This window comes from Pogoniulus pusillus, chromosome 22 (genome assembly GCF_015220805.1).
Source record: "Pogoniulus pusillus isolate bPogPus1 chromosome 22, bPogPus1.pri, whole genome shotgun sequence".
NCBI lineage: Eukaryota > Metazoa > Chordata > Aves > Piciformes > Lybiidae > Pogoniulus > Pogoniulus pusillus.
In genome coordinates this window covers 13,010,712-13,028,518 of record NC_087285.1, presented here as the reverse complement: position 1 = coordinate 13,028,518, position 17,807 = coordinate 13,010,712, and the positions used below count along the sequence as shown (strand labels likewise).

The window sequence follows — 17,807 nt, the reverse complement described above, 5'->3', positions numbered from 1 at the left end:
CAAAGCGAGATGGTATCTACTCTGTTGGCCAAGATCTTCCTCTTTTTAAACAGAGCTGTGAACATCACTTCATGAATAAAGTCTGCTGTGAGCACAGACAGCAAAACCTGGCCTCACAGAAAAGAGATCTCACAGGCCTCACTGACGTTTCCTGTTGATGCTCTGCACAGTCAAACAGTTCACAGGTCTGTGAAGTCTTGGGATTACACCTGAAGGAACACCTTGCTCTGCTTTCAGAAAACAGGGAGAGGATGGCGAGGAAGATGTCTGTGTTGCTGGAAAGCTTTAATCCAGCTCTGGGCAGCTGACAGGCTCAGAAGGTTCTCCTCTTCCCATCTTTCAGACTGACATCCTTCCTCTCCCACCACCTTCATTCCTCAGCTGGAGCAGGAGGAGGAGCAGGATTGCAGCATGCACAGAGCTGCACCAAAGCAAGCTGCATGCTGGCACCGAGGGCTTCCCAAGGGCTGCTGGGGGAAAAACTCTGGGACTGCTGTTAGCACTCAGTGCTAACTAAAACCCTTCTAGTCTGTGACTGTCACATGCAAAACCCCAGCCTGTACCCAGGTGCACTGCAAGTGCTGTGGTTGCTGACCCATTAGAGTAAGTTTTACCCTACAAAACTGCTTTTCTGCATCAGGAGGGGCGTTAGAAAATACCTGAGTGCAGTCGTGTGCGCGGGAAGGTGTGAGGAGATCTAATCAGTTATAAATCCACATGTAACTTTAATGGCAACCTGCAGCCAGTGTGACCTTCCCTGTCCAAAGCCTCTGCTGTAGACCATATGCTCTTCAGTCTTTTTTATTACTATTTGCCTTTTATCACAGTTCTTTTAAATTGCATTGTGTCTGTAGGAGCTTCCTGATCTCGTTGAGAGTGATGTGGTTGTTTAAAGACAGCTCCATTGTGCGGCGCAGTGGCAGGAGGTGCAGTTTGCTGTGCCATGAGGCAGTTGGGCAGGGCAGGCAGTGGTCTCTGTACCAGGGCAAAGGGATAAAGGCTGCCTGGAGAGATGGCCCTAATGCATTCCCGTCTTTTCCTTCTCCTGAAAGTCACTGAAGAACAATTTTGTTAATACAATAAACAGAAGCATCTGATTCAGTTTGCTGTAATTTAAGGGGGATGTTACTCATGAGCATCTTCCAAAAATCTGGAAGATTCCTGGATTAGTGTGAACTGATTATGCATCTGAAAAAATAATTTGGAAAAGAGCAGTCTTTATACATCCTGTCTAGCTTACCTGGATCACAGGATCATAGGATATTAGGGATTGGAAGGGACCCAAGGAGATCGAGTCCGATCCCCCTCCCATGGGCAGGGACACTCTACCCTCAGGCTGGCCAGAGCATCATCCAGCCAGCCTGGCCTTAAACACCTCCAGGCATGGGGCCTCAACCATCTCCCCGGGCAACCCATTCCAAGGTCTCACCACTTCATGCTCAACAACTTCCTTCTCACATCCAGTCTGAATCTCCTCACCTCCAGCCTTGCTCCGTTCCCCCTAGTCCTGTCACTCCCTCATGGCCTAAAAAGTCCCTCCCCAGCTTTTTTGTAGGCCCCCTTCAGATACTGAAAGACCACAATGAGGTCACCTGGGAGCCTCCTCTTCTTCAGACTGAACAGCCCCAACTCCTTCAGTCTGTCCTCATAGCAGAGCTGCTGCAGCCCTCTGAGCATCCTTGTGGCCCTTCTCTAGACACACTCCAGCATCTCCACATCCCTCTTGTAATAGGAGCTCCAGAACTGAATGCAGTACTGCAGGTGGGGTCTCACCAGAGCAGAGTAGAGGGGGAGAATCACCTCTCTCGCCCTGCTGACCACACTTCTACTGATGCAGCCCAGGCTCTGGTTGGCTTTACTGTTATAATATTTATTTATATTCTGGAAAACACACACCAAAAAAAAGAAGTTTGAAGTACCCTGCTTAGTTACTGTCAGGCTCTTGAGCATATGGCTTGTTAGGGTTCCTGGATTCTCTAGTCTTTACCCTATCCTTGCTGCTGAGCACAGAGAACAAGCACAAGCCAACCTGGGAACCTAGAAAATGGCAAATGATAAATATCAGTGTCAAAGTGGATATGTAGTGCTTTGTGTTCATGTAAACATAATATTCATAACACCCACAGTTTTGATGTCAATCAATGAATTGATAGAAGCACTCCAAGACCTGTGAGCCACAATTAACTTGTAAGAAGTTTTTAGAGGAGTTGTGGCCATAGGGCTGTCAGCTGGATCTCCAGTGCTGATGGGAATCCTATTTAATTCTAGTGAAGGCAACAAAATTAACTGATGTGCTGGGAGGATCTGCTCTATAGTTAAGATTTTTTTTTCCCTTTTCTTTTTAATTTTTTCCCCTTTCTTGAAAAGGCAAATTAGAACCCACTGGAAAAAAAAATGCAGTCTTGCTGGGGCCAAGAGATTTTTAGGGTAAAATTAAGCAGAAAAGTATGTGGCAATAAATACCTGTATAGAAGCATCTTAAAGGATTGCTGGAAGCAAATGGCTGCTGAGAGATGGGGGAGAAAATTCCAGAGAAACACAAGGTGGGCTTTCCTTGGATCCACATGGAGAAAGTGACAAGTTTCCTCCTGGAATGACAGACAGAGAGGCAGGAAAGACCAGAATGACAAGTTGTTAGCTTTAGGTGACCAGGAAGGCTTGCTTGGCTTGGAAGTTGTTTTTACAGGTGGTCGTTTTGTCTGTTTCCCAGTGAGAAGGGATAAACTTGTCTCATCAACATTTAACAACCCCTACATGACTTTCTCCTCTCTTTTTGACTTTGTGTTGTAGGGAAGAGGTGACAGTTTTTGAATTGGTATCTAGTAGTAAGATGTGAAATGAATGAGAAGATGGTCGTTGGAGGACTGCCATCTCCTGCTGCACTTGGCAGATCTTCTGTAGAGGATATCGATTTCTTGACCCTCATTCAACCCTTCTGCAAGATTTGGTGCTTCACATTCTTTAGCAGAGACCAAGCCAAGCTGATGGCAGTGTTTCCACCTGTGTGGCTGGGAAGAGAGTGTGGCTGTTCTTGCCGGCTTCACAGTGAAGGGTACAACCCAAGGTGAAACTGTCTTCTGAACTTAGACTCTGGGAAGCAGCTAGTGAGCCCTTAGAAAGGGCTGATAGGTGACTTAAAGGCACTCCAAAAGCTGGAGTTCTGTTTCGTGCTACTGATGAGAGAGGATGTTACCTGTTGGTAATGCAGATGTTGTATGGACTTGGAGTAGCAAAAAACTCTCCTACAAGTTTGCTTTTGTAGTCCTGGTCACAGCCTTTAATCTCCCCATGTCTGGGGTTCCCGTGGTCCACATGAATGCAGTACTGTTAACTTCCTTCACTTGCTAATTGTATGGAGGAGATCCTGTCTGTAATCCTCTGATTTGTTTGCAATCATCTTTGTGATTGTTGTTACACTTCTTGTGGTGCTGGAGACACAGGATGTAATCCTTTCTTCCCACTTAGGCTAGAAAAACTTGGCTATGAGACAGGAAGGATGGGGAGGACAGGCTGGAGAGGAGCTGTATCTGGTTTGCCTCTACAGCTCTTTGGGAGAGCATTGCTTTTGTTTATACCTTTGAAGCTATTCTTATTTTATTGCTTTAAACACTGTAGTTTCCTCTCAGATAACTTGTCCAGGCACATAAAACAAAAAGAAGATTCCAGCCATTGCATGAAGGTGGCTCCAGGGCAGCTGGGAGTGAGATGTATGTGGTCCCAAAGCTGCCTGACTGTACTAGCACAAACATACCTGGGAGGGCAGTTTTGGCTGAGCACTTCAAAAGGCTTTGCGAATGAATGAATGTAAACATGTGGGCCTGAGACATTGCCAGAGCTAAGAGTCATGGTGATGCTTTGCAGCCTGCACTCAGCTGTGTGGGCAGTGAAGGAGACGTGGGGAGCTGGACGTGCAGCTGGAGCAGATGCTACTGTGCCAAGTCATGCCCAGATATACGTCTTGGGGCAAACAGAGCACACCTAGGAAAGCTCAGTGTGCACCCAGCACAGCCCTGAGCTCTGCTGGAGCATCTCAGTGGGCACCCAGGACAGCCCTGGGCTCAGCTGGGGCGTCACAGTGTGTACATAGGGCACCCAAATGTGCACCCAGGCAAGTCGAGAGCATGGCCAGGGCAGCTCACTGTGCAGTGCTGCTCCTGCACTGACACCAGTGTAATTTTCATGCCATAAACAATGCTTCTCTTTGCAGACAGATCTGTAACTTTCCTGTTGTGTAGGTTATACAAAATGAGGAAACAGGTTGTTAAAAATCACTTTATAATAATGCTTGGTTAAGCTCTCTGTGTTTACACTGACTGGAGGTCAAATGACTGGTGCTAGTCACTTCAGAGGGTGGGCTCTGCTCCCTTGGTACTTGCCCACAAACAAGCTCACAGAACCACGGGAGTGAGGTATCTCCAGATAACAGGAGATACCTTTGGAGAAGAGTCATTGGGATAGCAGGTGATGGAGGGAAGAGGACAACTCCTGAAAGAATTGCCCAACTGATGGCTTGGTCACCTTCTGCCAGCAGCAGTTTTTGGCTGTGCACAGGGCAAGTGCCTGTACAAACACTTCATTTCCATTCTTTCCCTGGAACTCTTCTGCTGGTGTTGCAACTTTGATAGAGAGGTCCCCGCAGGGATTCCAGATTTCCAATCAACAAGTGAACCAAGTTCCCAAGAATTTTCCCTTCCAGGCCTGGGAAATATGTCCAGGAAATGTGGACAGAGATTCCTCACAAGGAATTACCTGGGTTTGTTTCAACAACAGTGAAACTTCTTTCTCTGTATCCAGGCTGTCTTGTGGACCATGAAATACTGCAGCTTGGGATGGAGGGAGTCCTGCAGACACATCTGGAGCTTGTTTCCTGACAAGAACATTCATTTTTGGCTAATTTAGTACTTTGCAACTTCTTAGGACAAGTAGGTTTTTTGTTTACTCTATGATGGACTGTGCAAGCCTGAGCAGAAGTTGATTGTTGCACTAGTAGTGAAGAAAATATAAAGAGATTCTTTGGCAAACACCCACACTGGAAGGTTTTTTTAGGCAGTCGCAAAAAGCTACACTGCATCTGTAGGCTGCAGCTTCTACCCCACCTCTCTGTATCTGTGAAGGGAGTACAAAGTGACAGGAAGTCAGAACAGCAACTTTGGAAGCTGGTTTTTGTGGCTCTTGTTTTCATAAACAGCTATAGGCTGTGCAGAGCAGTGCTGTGTTAATTGTCCCCGTGCAGTGCTGTTCTTGCTGCACTGCCGTAGAGATGCTTGCAAACAGCAAGGAGGAAATTGTATACGCTGGAGCACCCTGCAGATGTTTTCTTCTGCATCTTTGGAAGGTAGGGGAGCCCTGCAGAGGGACCTGGACAGGCTGGATAGGTGGGCAGAGGCCAATGGGATGAGATTTAACAAGCCCAAGTGCAGGGTTCTGCACTTTTGCCACAACAACCCCAAGCAGCACTACAGGCTGGGGACTGAGTGGTGGAAAGCAGCCAGGAGGAAAGGGACCTAGGGGTACTGATAGATAGTAGGCTGAAGATGATCCAGCAGTGTGCCAGGTGGCCAAGAGAGCCAATGGCATCCTGGCCTGCATCAGGAACAGTGTGGCCAGTAGGACAAGGGAGGTTATTCTTCCCCTGTACTCAGCACTGCTCAGGCCACACCTTGAGTCCTGTGTCCAGTTCTGGGCCCCTCAATTCAAGAGAGATGTTGAGGTGCTGGAATGTGTCCAGAGAAGGGCAACAAAGCTGGTGAGGGGCCTGGAACACAAACCCTATGAGAAAAGGCTGAGGGAGAGGCTCAGGGCTGAGGGAGAGGCTCAGGGCTGACCTCATTGCTGTCTACAAGTACCTGAAGGGAGGCTATAGCCAGGTGGGGGTTGGCCTCTTCTCCCAGGCAACCAGCACTAGAACAAGGGGACACAGTCTCAAGTTGTGCTGGGGTAGGTGTAGGCTGGATGTTAGGAGGAAGTTCTTCCCAGAGAGAGTGATTGGCATTGGAATGGGCTGCCCAGGGAGGTGGTGGAGGCACCGTCCCTGGAGGTGTTCAAGAAAAGCCTGGCTGAGGCACTTAGTGCCATGGTCTAGTTGATTGGCTAGGGCTGGGTGTTAGGTTGGACTGGATGATCTTGGAGGTCTCTTCCAACCTGGTTGATTCTATCATTCTTAAGGGAAACTTCCCAGTTTTTGCTTTTGTGCTCTTGTGGAACAGTTCAGAGTCGCTGCAGTGGCTCAAAGCTGGTCACTCTTAAATGCCAACTGATGCATATTCAATACATCAAAGGTTTGGCTTAAGTATTGAGACCACGAAAGGAAGAAACTTCAACAGCTGGATGAAAGTAAGGGAATATTAGCCAAAAACTGACAAAAGGTAGCTTGTAAGCTGAGAAAAAGTAGCTGGCCATAGCCAGCAGAGGCTCTTTCCCTCTGTCAGACTCCTGTCACATATCCTTCATGGATTCATTTTGGATGTCATATGTGCTTCAGAGACAAAAGCTGAGAAACTTGAGGTCTCTCTTAGGCTGGTTTATCTGGTTGTGATCAAACCTTTTTCTTCATCAAGACTGCAGAATTTCAAAATAAAGGCCTCTATTGATGCTGCCTGTGCCCTGATGCCAGACTCCCTTTCCAGTGTCACAAACTATCCCATCCATACATATATCTGCAGTCTGAGCATGTTGCAGCCTCCAAGCTAATTTAGTGCAGAAGCAACATGCCTTAAGTCCAGGTGAGCTCAAGAATAAGGAGTATCTCACTCTCAGTAACTGTGGAGGGCATCTGATGGATACCTGTGTTTATACTGGGTAATTTTAGATGTAGATTAGTTTTAGACTAAGAGATGTGAATGACCAACTGCATTGACAACATGCAGATTCTTTCTTACTCAATTTGTGGAGCATTCATTTTGATTTCTGGTAGCTGATATTGCACCTGTTTATTGACTTTCATGGGACATATGAGTCACACACTGTTGATTCCTTTGCCCAGCTGGATTAGCTTAGTGACTAAACCAGGTTTTCATTGCTAATCCTTGCCATTGCAAATTGAGTGTTTAATAATAAGTAATGCACAATATTCAGTTAAAAATCTGCTGCTCCTGTGAGCTCTTTTTTTTTACCATCTGATTTATTTGTTAGAATATCTACAGTGGTGGCTATAGCTACTGGAAAATCAGGGATTCTTTGGACTTGGGATTAAAAAGGGGAGATTTCAAATCTTAGGAGCAACAGGAGAATTGCAAAATGCTTTCATTATGATTTTCAGAAGTTTCTTTCTGGACATTTCAAAGTGAAATGGAGTGTGGCTGTCACTCCACAGGGTGGAGTGCTTTGGTGGTTGAGGGGGTTGGAGGAAAAGGGCATCAAGAAGCGGTGACCAAGCGGAGCCAGAGTTTTAAGGACTCCTGGCAGAATATGACCTGGACCTTCCAATCTCTGCAGGAGATGGTCCAGGAAGGCTGCAATCCTTCAGTCTGAGGAGGTCACCAGGCACAGTGCCTGGGAAGCATGCAAAGCTGGATCCACCAGCTGGATTTATTCAACAGTCTTTCCAAAATGCATATGGTGGGATGAAATACCTGGTGTTTAATGAGAGCAGTGTGTTGCCTCAAAAACAACTCCATAGCTTACTCCCAGACCTCTGAGATGTGTGGGACGCTCAGCACATCCCATGAAGCCACTGTCAGTCCATACTTTCAGCTCATGAGCACCTCACCTGAGCTCTTGGTTTGTTGGCCAAGGTGATGGTTGTCATACGTGTTCAGCACTCTTGTCCATCACTCACTGTTATTGTGTGAGGCAGGGCTCTCTACTTCCAGAGTCTGAGTGGAGTAGCTGGTGTCACTGGGGACTGTTTACAGCTTTGAGTTGAGAGGGAATGGGAAATCAGTCCTGTAGGCACTGCCAGAGGACAGTGGATATTATTCATTTAGTGCAATAATACAACAGCAGTGGGTTAGTCAAAAGGTAATTAGCAACAGGTCATGCTATAATTAGAGAATCTGTTGCAGTTACCTACCTTTTACATCAAGTATCTGGGGTAAGTGGGGGATTAGTTTGGGAAGCAAATGCTTCTAGGCACAGTTAGGTCTGTTTGAGGGCATGCAGATCTTTTTCTTTGCCTCCCTTTATCCTAGCAATTAATGTAACAAGACATAGCTCTGGAAGTGGCACTTGCTTCTCTCTTTGCAGAACCTCCAAGCAGCTCTCTTGAGTGATTAAGCCTCCTCTGAAAGAGCTTGAAATCAGGGAGTACAATGGAGTAATTCTTTCTCCCGTTACAGAAGGGGGGAAAGGCAAGTTCTGCTGCTCAGCCACAGGTCTGTATTTTCCATATCTCATTTTCCTTCTCTATCTCTTTTTTTTTTTTTAATAATTTATTCTTCTTGTTTTCCTCCTTCTTGCTATTTTAAGAATCAAGTTTCAATAGCTCTATTGTCTGAACATCAGAAGTTTCTCTTGGTGAGACAGCCAGTGAGATTCTAGCACCTCATATGTGAAAGGAAAGAAAATCAATCAGTTAACTGCATTCACAGGCTATTGCTGAATCTTCTTCCACTGAAGGTGTTCAAAGAGTGAAGGACTGAAATCGGTGGCTAGAGCTGGCAAATAGCTACTAGGTGAATGCCACACATCACTCTGGATACACCACTCTATCTTCACACCCTTGGATGCTTCTGCAGTGCTTTCATGTTATAATCTCATCTTTTCAGTCATAGCTTTCCCCTCCATTAGCCCAAATGTCTGAAGCTGCTCCCATTCTGCTCTCTGTTCATCAGCTTGTTCACAGATTTTGCCTTGCTGTTATCTGCAGCAGTTTGCCTCCTGACAGGAGTGTGTTTGGTCATGCTGCACTGCTTAACTGCTGCAGTTGTCATCACTACAAGTCAAATGCAGACATCTTGCTTGTCTGAATTTGCCTTGTTTCCACTTTCTGCCACCGAGACTGTCCTATCAGCAGTGTCCTGTTTCCTGAGCACCTACTTGCAGGACATACTTAAGTCCTTCAGCCTCTGCTAAACAGCTTAATCTCCAGGAACATGCTGTGGTAAAAACATCTCTTTGAGTTCTGTCATAAGGCTCATGGCTTTTCTCTTAGGTGTGTCCAGCTATCCAAAATCTTTCTTGTATGTCAACATCAGCATGGAGCAAGGTACCTATAGCAGCCCCATACCTGCTTTCTCTTTTCAAAACCCTCCTGAGAATGATGTTAGCCAAGACAAGTAGCAGTAGCACTTACACTGAGCTGACAATGAGTAAGGGCTTTATTTCTTTTCCAGAATCATCTTTCCAAGGCCACATCTTCCCTATCCTGTCTATACTGCCTTTATTTTGGCTTCCAAATAAATTGCCTCACCTTGCCTGTACTCAGAAGCACGCTGCTTTCTTGCAAAACCTATCCATGCAATCCAGATTGTTCTGTGTGCTGCCTGTTAAATTTATCAGTCCTGCTTGATCTGTGTCACCACCAAACTCTTAAGCAACGATTTAAAGAGATATTTCCTTGATGTGAGTGAAAAAAATGGAGTAGCAGAAGACTTAGGAACTGATAGGCAGCATTTCCATGTTTGCATGAATATTTGGGACCTCTTGCTGTACTGGGTTTAACTCTGCTCAGGAGTCCTGTACAGTGTTGTCCTTGCTGCTTTGTCAACACTTCAGGCAATACCAAATCACTGCTTTTCAGAAAACAGAGAACCCAGCAACTTACTGTGGCAATATTGTTGTTGCTTGTCACTGACACCGTGACATGACAGATCTACTCTCCTCTAATCCACACTGGTTTGCCAAACTCTATTTCCCATGTTTAATTCTTGCTGAATTGTATTCTTTATGAGCCATTTTATTATTGTGCTTGAGAGCAATCTGGATTGATAGGCTTATAATTACCTAGATTATCCACTTTATTCATTCAAAATATTGGTACCTTTTTTTTTTGTTCATTCTGATTGTCCAAGTTGACTGGAAATCAAGATCAACCACGTGTAAAGTTCCTTACCCAGCTCTTTAAAAAGTCTTTTCTTTTAAAAGATGCCATTATCTGGACTGGCTGATTTTGAAGTGTCTGGCAGTAGTAGCTGCTGCTGAGCATTCCGTTTAATATCTGTGAGAATGGCAAAATTCATCACCACGTAACATGGCTCCCCAAAATAGAACAGAGGTATTATTAGCAATGTCTGCTTTTCCTGACTCATGGTCAACAACTCCATTTTCCAGCTCATCAACCTTAACTTTTGATATTTCTTTTCTTCTCAGTGTGCTCAAACCCAGCCTCTTCCACAGCCTACAGATTTGTGCACAGCTGTTACTGCTTTCTGACCATCCCCACGCTTTTACCATGTGTTCACAGCTACCAGCTCCCCCTTTCTTCTCATTCCAGGTGTTGCTTTGAAAGTACTATAGAGCTGTGACACCTGACCTGGGCTGTTTGCATGGTGGCTTCTGTGTGCTGCAGGTCTTCGACCTGGTGGTTATTACTCTCTTCAGTTTACATCCTTCCTTCTGTTTTTGGCTGTGTTAAAAACATTAGATATTGTCTGAAGTCTTTAATGCACATCTCTCCCTCTTCATATATTCCTGCTTTTTCTGGTTTGGTTTTTGGGTTTGGTTTGTTTGTTTCTTTATTTTTTTTCCTTTTCTGTTTGCTTCTCAGAAACAAAGAGCTTCTGTGATCACCATTTCTTGATCCAGTAAACTTTTCCTCTGAGTCTGACACCACAATGTCCCATGCAGAGCCCTTGGCCAAGTGCAGTCGTGCTCATCCTTTCTTCCATGTGATACATCAGGATAAGGAAATGACCCACAAGGTGATGCTTGGACCAGGGTAACTGTATGCTGAAGAAGCAGCACATCTTATTCTCGGTGCAATGTACAGCCAAGAATACCCCCAGTATCATACCTCAGACACGAGGGGGGAAGCCTTCTGCACTTGGTACTGTTAGCTTTTCAGTTCTTTGGAGATCTGCTGGTTCACTGCACAGCTGAAGTAAGCAGGGATTGGGAAGCCTGCTTCACACTATTACTACGTTTCCCCCTTGAGGGAAGCAATGACAGAGGGTTGGTAGCTCTCAGAGAGCCAGACAGAAACCAGCCTGAAGTGAGGAGAATTTGAAAAATGCACTTGTTCTAAGTATGTGTGCTGGTAGAAATAACTTTCTCTGCAAAACCATTGAAACAGAGCCACATGACATCTCATAGCTGCCAGGTGTCTGGTGCCAGACACAATTAGTGTCTGGACAGCTTGTTTCACCTGGAGAGTCTGGCTGATGAGAACTCACAGCCCCCCTAAAGCATGCCCTGTCATTCTTGTTTTTGAAATAACCATTTGAAAGCAACTTGCCCTATGAGCTCATTTTTCCTTTCCCCCTTTGCTCATCAGGAGTGCCATAAGGCTCACGGCTTTAGCCCACCAAAAAAAAATGACCTTCAGAGTCAACCCTCAAGGTCTCATAGCTCCAAGTTTATTTTACTTTATTCACTTTTAATGATCTGAGATGGATTCAACAGTTTACTTTAGAAGAAGTGGAAAACATCTGCAGCACGTTGGAAGGCACTGGGCTTAGCATACTTTGGTAAGGAAGGACACCTTCCTAAACAGGAACACCAGACTCAAATTTTACTCAATTCCTGCCAGTACATCTCCCAGCCCCAGGAGGGCCGATCCTGACTTACAAATATCTGCTCTGTGATGAGATCACTTATTGCTTCCAGCTGGGCTGATGACCTGGTAAAGCCTGCAGCTGAAACACAGGCTCTTGTTTGAGCCCCTTTGCTCTAGCAGTGCTGGCTTCTGGTTACTCTGCTCTCTGAATGAGCCAGGATCAGATCTGGCTCATTCTACCAGCACAGCTTAGTTAGGTACTGAGTTCACAGTGGTTGTGCTGTTAGTACACTGTGTTCACTCAAGAAAAGACTGCATAGTCCAGTTCTTCCCCTCTGACCGCCACCAGAGAAGGTCACTGTTTCGCTGCTGTAGTAGGTGAGTACCTCCAATCATCTTCAAGTAGTTGCTGCTATGAAACGTTTGGAACAAACTCCTTGGCAGGTAACCTCAGAGCCTGTGTGCTGGGAATGTAGTCTAGCACCATGCCTCTTGCATCATCTTTGTCTTTGTTAAAAGTAATTGATTAATTAGCCTTTTGGCTTTCCCTGGTGGTAGCAGCATCTCAAGCAGGAAGGATGATGGCTGTGCACTTCATATATTCTGTGCAGATTTGGAGAACCACACAGGCTCTTGGGGACTGTGGTAATTTTAGTTTGCTGCTCAACTAACTGATTTTTTTGAACGGAGCCAGAGGCAGATCAAGTTTGAGATGAATGTACTCAGCCAGTTTTATTTCCAGAAGCTGTCATCCTTTAATGGAGTGTGAAGATATGGCAGCAGAGGCATGAGTCAGTTGGGTTGGTTACATGTATCTGCAGTTCAGAGCTCTGGGGATTTTGTTCCTGCTTCATTTTCCACGCTGTCCTGTGGAGTCATGGCATTCCCTCCTTGTGCAGCAGAAACCTCCTGGCTCTGATCTGCCTGTGGCAATCAAAAAGTTGACGAGAGAGTGTGATTGTGATGCAGTGAGTTAAATTGTGGGGCTGGTGTCTTGCTCAGTGAGATGTCTTTTGGTGATGGCTTCATGCTTGCATTAGTTTATTTGTCTTAACCCCCCATGTGCAGAGAGCTCTAGGTTTTGTTTGTTGGGTTTTTTTTAGCAGCAAGAACAGTGCTTAGAGCAGGTCTGTTGGCACTCTTGGGCGAGAGAGGGTAAGGTCTGTGCCTGCAGATGCTTTTATACCATGGGTTATAAATTTCTAGCTAAGCCTCTGGGAGGTGTGCTGCTACAGAGGTATTCAGATGCACCCCAGTGCTCCCCATCAATAGTCAGTTTGGGCAGACAGAAATAACAGGGAATATTTAATGCTTCACCTAAGATTTTGCACAGCTGAAATTACAGAAGATATAATTCAGCTCAACCCTGCTGATTTCTTAGAATTACACAGGAGTAATTATAACAAAGATACCTAGGCCAGGAAATACTCTTGTTTCTGGTGAGGTCCAGGGGTTGCAGAACCATAAACACACCGACCAGCTCATCTTGGCACTGGGCTTCAAAGCAACAGCTCGCTTCCTGCTTGCTTTCACAGGCTACAAAACAATCTTATGGCAGCCATAAAAATGCAGCAGAGGAATTTTATTCCAATGTGATAAAGTTAGAGCCAAGCATGACCTCTCAGTGGGGAGTGGAACATGTTCACCATACAGTGGGGCAGGAGTTGAAGGTAGTGCGAAAGTCAAGTTAAGCTCGAGTCCCTTTTGCTGTGCTACAAATGAATCCTGATGTGCAGTGGCAGCCTCAGAGGGCTCCTCTCTGCAGAGCACAGTGAGGAATCTTTCAGGGCTTTCTCACCTGCTTTGAGTCATTGTTCCCCTCCTTGGCCTGGGTGACTCAGTGCTACCCAAGCAGGTTTGCAGGCAGGTCAGGAAACAAGGACCAAAAGCAGGTGAAAAAGTCTGGTCTGCGCAGCTGCCAGAGCACAGAAGAGTGCTGTGTGTTGAAACACAGCAGCTAGGAGTGACTTGAGGCTTCCTCTGTGACATTTCAGTAGTTGGTGGCAGGAGGGATGTAGTTCAGTTCACTGCTCTTTCCTTTGGCTGTCTCGAGGTGGCAACTGCTGGTGTGTGCTCATCGCAGAGCTCAGAACATCACAGCAGTGTATCTCTGATGTGATGAATGCCCATGGTAATGTGTGTTTTCCATGGATCATTGTCTGTTTGCCTTGGAGCAGGGTGGCTGAGCCTTAGGCTGCTGTAAGCTAGGGGAGTGCCATTGAGCGCCGCGGTCGCTGCCCATCGCTGCCTGCGATGTTCTTTGTCGGGCTGTGAGCTAACCCGCGCCGTGAAACCGCCAGCACTTGTCTCCAAAGTGTGTTTGCAGTAGGAAAGCACTGTACTGGATAAGCATTTGTTAGAGAATTGGTAACAGCAAGGACCTGGGCTAAAATGTGAAGCTGCTCTCAACTGCAGCAAGCATCAGGTCACCGTGTGTGTGTGCAGCCATCTGTAGAGGCAGAAATGAGTTGGTGATGGTGCTGGGCTTCCTGCAGCTCATCCAGCAAGCCCTGAGTTACCTTCGTTAACATCACACCGTGTCAGAGATGAAGGATTTCCATATTTCCTGGCATTTATAGTGTGCAGTTCTCTGGTGTATAAACAAAGTAAGTATTTAACTGCAGGCACAGAAAGCACAGCTGGTGCCTTTCTGGGGCACTGGCTTCCACATCCTGGGTCTGTGCTGGTGTGAGAACAGCAGTACCTGGATGTGTATTTTTCTAGGGAGGGAAAATTTACAGTAAATTAGGGGGAAGTTTTATGACATGAGAGTGAGAAGGAAACCCAGAAGCCCTGTATACATCTCCATCAAGCACACATGGCTTCTAGCTCTTTATGGTGATGAGGAGCACTAACATTGTGACTTGTCCTTAAACACAAACTCCTTCATGACACTCATGGGAATCTCATGTCTATCTGTGTCTCCACCCACAGTTCTGATTCACTTGCTGAACTTGGCCACGCTGGTTGTCTTCAGCTGTCGATTGGTCTCCCTTGCTGTATCTTGGTCTCTGTAAGAAAGCCATAGTCTCATGCTGGATGTTTCTCTTGGCATCCTGTGCTGAGGATTTGATACTGCAGTCAAAGACTTGGAGTGTTTTGGTTGCCAACTGTTGGCGGTAGCTAAAGGTGAGATCAGCCAGTTGTGAAGTTTCATATTGCTACTGTCAGAGTAAATAAGGTTTTACAGCTGCTTTCTCTCCTCATAGCTCTTACACAAACATAGCATGGCATAGACAAGGATGTCATACAAATGGATTTGTATTGGAATAAAGCCTCCCTCAAGCAGTCCATAGAAGTTTTACCACATAAATATTTGGTCCAAGAGAAGAGGTAGGCAGAACTGCTTCCACTTGCCCTTTCCAAGGGAACAGCCCTTATACTGTGCTGTCTGTTAGTAGTTTCTTAGTGTTCAGATGTGGAATTTAAACTTTGGTCTTTGAAAGTGCAGAATACCTTGGTGTAAGTTTGAAAGAGAAACCCTGAAGGCCAGACTGACACAGAGAAGCCCACTTGTCCACAAAGAAGTGAGCGTAAGGTGCTGGCTTCTGCCGTGGCCCATGTGCCGCATGCAGCTTTGCATCCCTTGGGAACATGAGCCTCTAAAACTGCATCCGTGGTTTGAGTTGTCAAGGCAGAGGCTCCTTCTGTGAGTTTAGAGAGCTGGTTTGAAAAATAAGCCTTCAATGAGAAGACATTTCTTGTGTCTCTCTTTCGCTTTGAAGCCAGATTCCCTTTTCTGTTCCAGGGGATGTGCCCTGTCTCTGAGCAAAGTGCTGCATGTCAACCTGCTGGAATGCCACTTGATTAAAATCAGTCCAGCAATTGGTCTTGGCTGACAGCTGAGGGATTTCTGATCAGCTTTGTCCTTCATGGGGAGAAGAGACAGCAGAGACAGAGAAGGCAAGAAGTGCTTTGGGAGAGGGCAGTGCCTTTAGCAGAAGTGGGTGGTAGAAATGGAACTACTTTATCTTGGAGCAATCTGGATCACTTTGGTATTCCCTACTCCTCAAGTGTCATGGGCAGGATGTTCTCTTGTAAGACATGGAGGGTTTTGAACTGCTCTGCAGTGATGAGCAAGAAATTATCTTTGGATTGTGGTGACTGTCATTGTGCAGCATCAGTGGGAAGATTTTGTCCAGCTAGCCTCTGCTAACAGCTTCTCTTTCTCTAATAATGACGTCAGTGGAGCTACATTAACAATCACAACCCCAAATGTGAAGTGTGGTGGGAATCCAGCAACAGCTTTGCTTTTCTTTAATTCAGTCACAGCTTTAATTTGGCAGATGCTCTCTGCTGAAAGTAAGGAGCCACTCGAAATCACAGATTCAGTAGTAGTAGTAGTCTATATTTATGCTAGTGATTCATCTGGCCTGAGTCAGGAATCACAAATACTGGAAGAAAGATAAGTTCTTCCTAGAACTTATACCCTGAGATGTGGAGGGCAGCAATTTCTATGGAAAGGCTTTCCAAATATTTGCAACAGCTTCTTTTTTTTGCTAGCCCACTGTTCTGTGCTGCTCTAGTGACAAGTGTCTGCAGCACAGCTACGCTGAAGTTAGAGGCTGAATCACAGTCACCCCACAACACACTGGGCCCTAAGAGGACATAGCTGGCAAAGGCAGGTTTTACTTTACATTTATAAAGAGAAATTGGAAGTTGGAGAACTGCAGTGATAAGTCCTGTTCTTCACAGAGAGCCTGAAACACTCAGAGACTGATTTTTCATGCTTTTTAAAACATCCTTCTTCCCTTTGCTGCAGCAGAGCAGAAGGAACAGTACAATATTCATCTGTAGGTAAAGTGAAATGGGTTTTTCAGGCTCTTTGGTCCACCCTAGATGCAGCTTCATTTAAGGTGTCAGAGGTGATGACACAGCACAATTCAGCACTGCAGGAAATGGGGGTGTAAGTTTTTCAGAGTGACTCAACTCTTCTGTTGTCATCACTTCAGCAGTGACAGAAGTTGAACTAGATAGGGCTTGAGTGGGATGGAAATAAATTGGATGAAGAAAGTGTCAGTATCTCAGCAAAGAAGATATCTTGCAAGACTTGTGTGGCTATTGTCATTTGGTGGGACATTCATCTCTACTGGGCAGATCAAGGCTGCAATGTAGAGCAGGTGAGATTTTTGTCATTTTAAAGGCAGGATTAGCTCTTGGCTGCCAGCTAACTCCTCACAGTCTTTTGTTTAATGCTTAAAGCCATTGAATAAAGCTCCTGTAAGAGTCATTAGGAAAGACATGTCAGTTTATCCATCTCCTTGTTGGGTTTTCCCTTTCCTACCTCCCACCACTATGGAAATAAGGAGGAGAAAGGGCAGAAGCTAAAATGACTCGGTGGTGTCAGCTGTGTCAGTGAGGCACAAGTATGCAGCTGATGGTTGACAGGTGGCTGGTTTCTGTTTTCCCTGAATGCCATCAGTGAAGCCTTGTCAAGGTTCATTACTGGATTGCCTTTCCCAGGCCAGAGCCAGCCTCCTGTGTGGTGATGACTAGCACTAATCATACACCCAGTATCTCTGTCTTGCTCTTGGTGGCAGTGATTAGTGGAGAAGAAAATGAAGCAAGGTACTCTTGCCTCCCAAGGGAAGTCTCTGGAGCTTTCTTCTCAAGCCTGCTGGAGATGCTGTGTCTGTATGTCTTTTTTTCCATTAAAAAAAATAGTTGTGCTGTGCTGAAGAGAAAATTCTGCCAAGAGTACTGACTTCAGTTTTCTCTGGGTGAACGTTTCTTTGTGAAGGCCTTTTCTTGTTTGTATTCCTCTTGTTTGTTTCTTGGCTTCTCTTGTTATTTTTTGTTTGTTTAAGAATTCTATGCTTATATTTTCACTTGTGGATGTTTGGGGTTTTTTTTTTTGGTTATTGTTCTTTACTTTTATTCTAATACAGAAAGTTTCAGCTATCATAGAGGTTTCCCTGATGGTACAGGTATTGTGCAACTTCAGTGAGCATGAAAATTGCAGCATTTTGCAGAAAAATAAAGCTAATCAGATGAGCCTAGACTAGAACTTTCACATGTAGAATCACTGAGAAGTTTTACTGCCATGTTGCAGGAGCTGTCAAAATGAATTTTGTGCTGACACCTAAAAGAGCAAAACCATTTAACTTCACTGCCTGTATTTAGTCCCTTGTGGTAGCCAAAGTCCATAGGTCATGAGCTTTTCATTGCAATTCCTGGTACCAAAGCTGAAGAGAACACATAAGAAGTCTCATTT

At 45.4% G+C, this 17,807-nt stretch overlaps 1 protein-coding gene across 10 annotated transcripts in view; it reads left to right on the top strand.

The window, feature by feature from the left end:
• Positions 1 to 17,807, top strand: part of HTR4 (5-hydroxytryptamine receptor 4) — a 120,557-nt gene that overhangs the window by 12,628 nt on the left and 90,122 nt on the right. For 9 of the 10 annotated variants that reach the window (XR_010306413.1, XR_010306412.1, XR_010306414.1 and 6 more), the window contains exon 1: positions 11,776 to 11,971. The exons of the other annotated variant lie outside the window; for it this stretch is intronic. The gene's annotated coding sequence lies outside the window, so the exon portion shown is untranslated. Of the gene's footprint in view, positions 1 to 11,775; positions 11,972 to 17,807 lie in introns of those variants that run through there. 10 annotated transcript variants of the gene reach the window in all.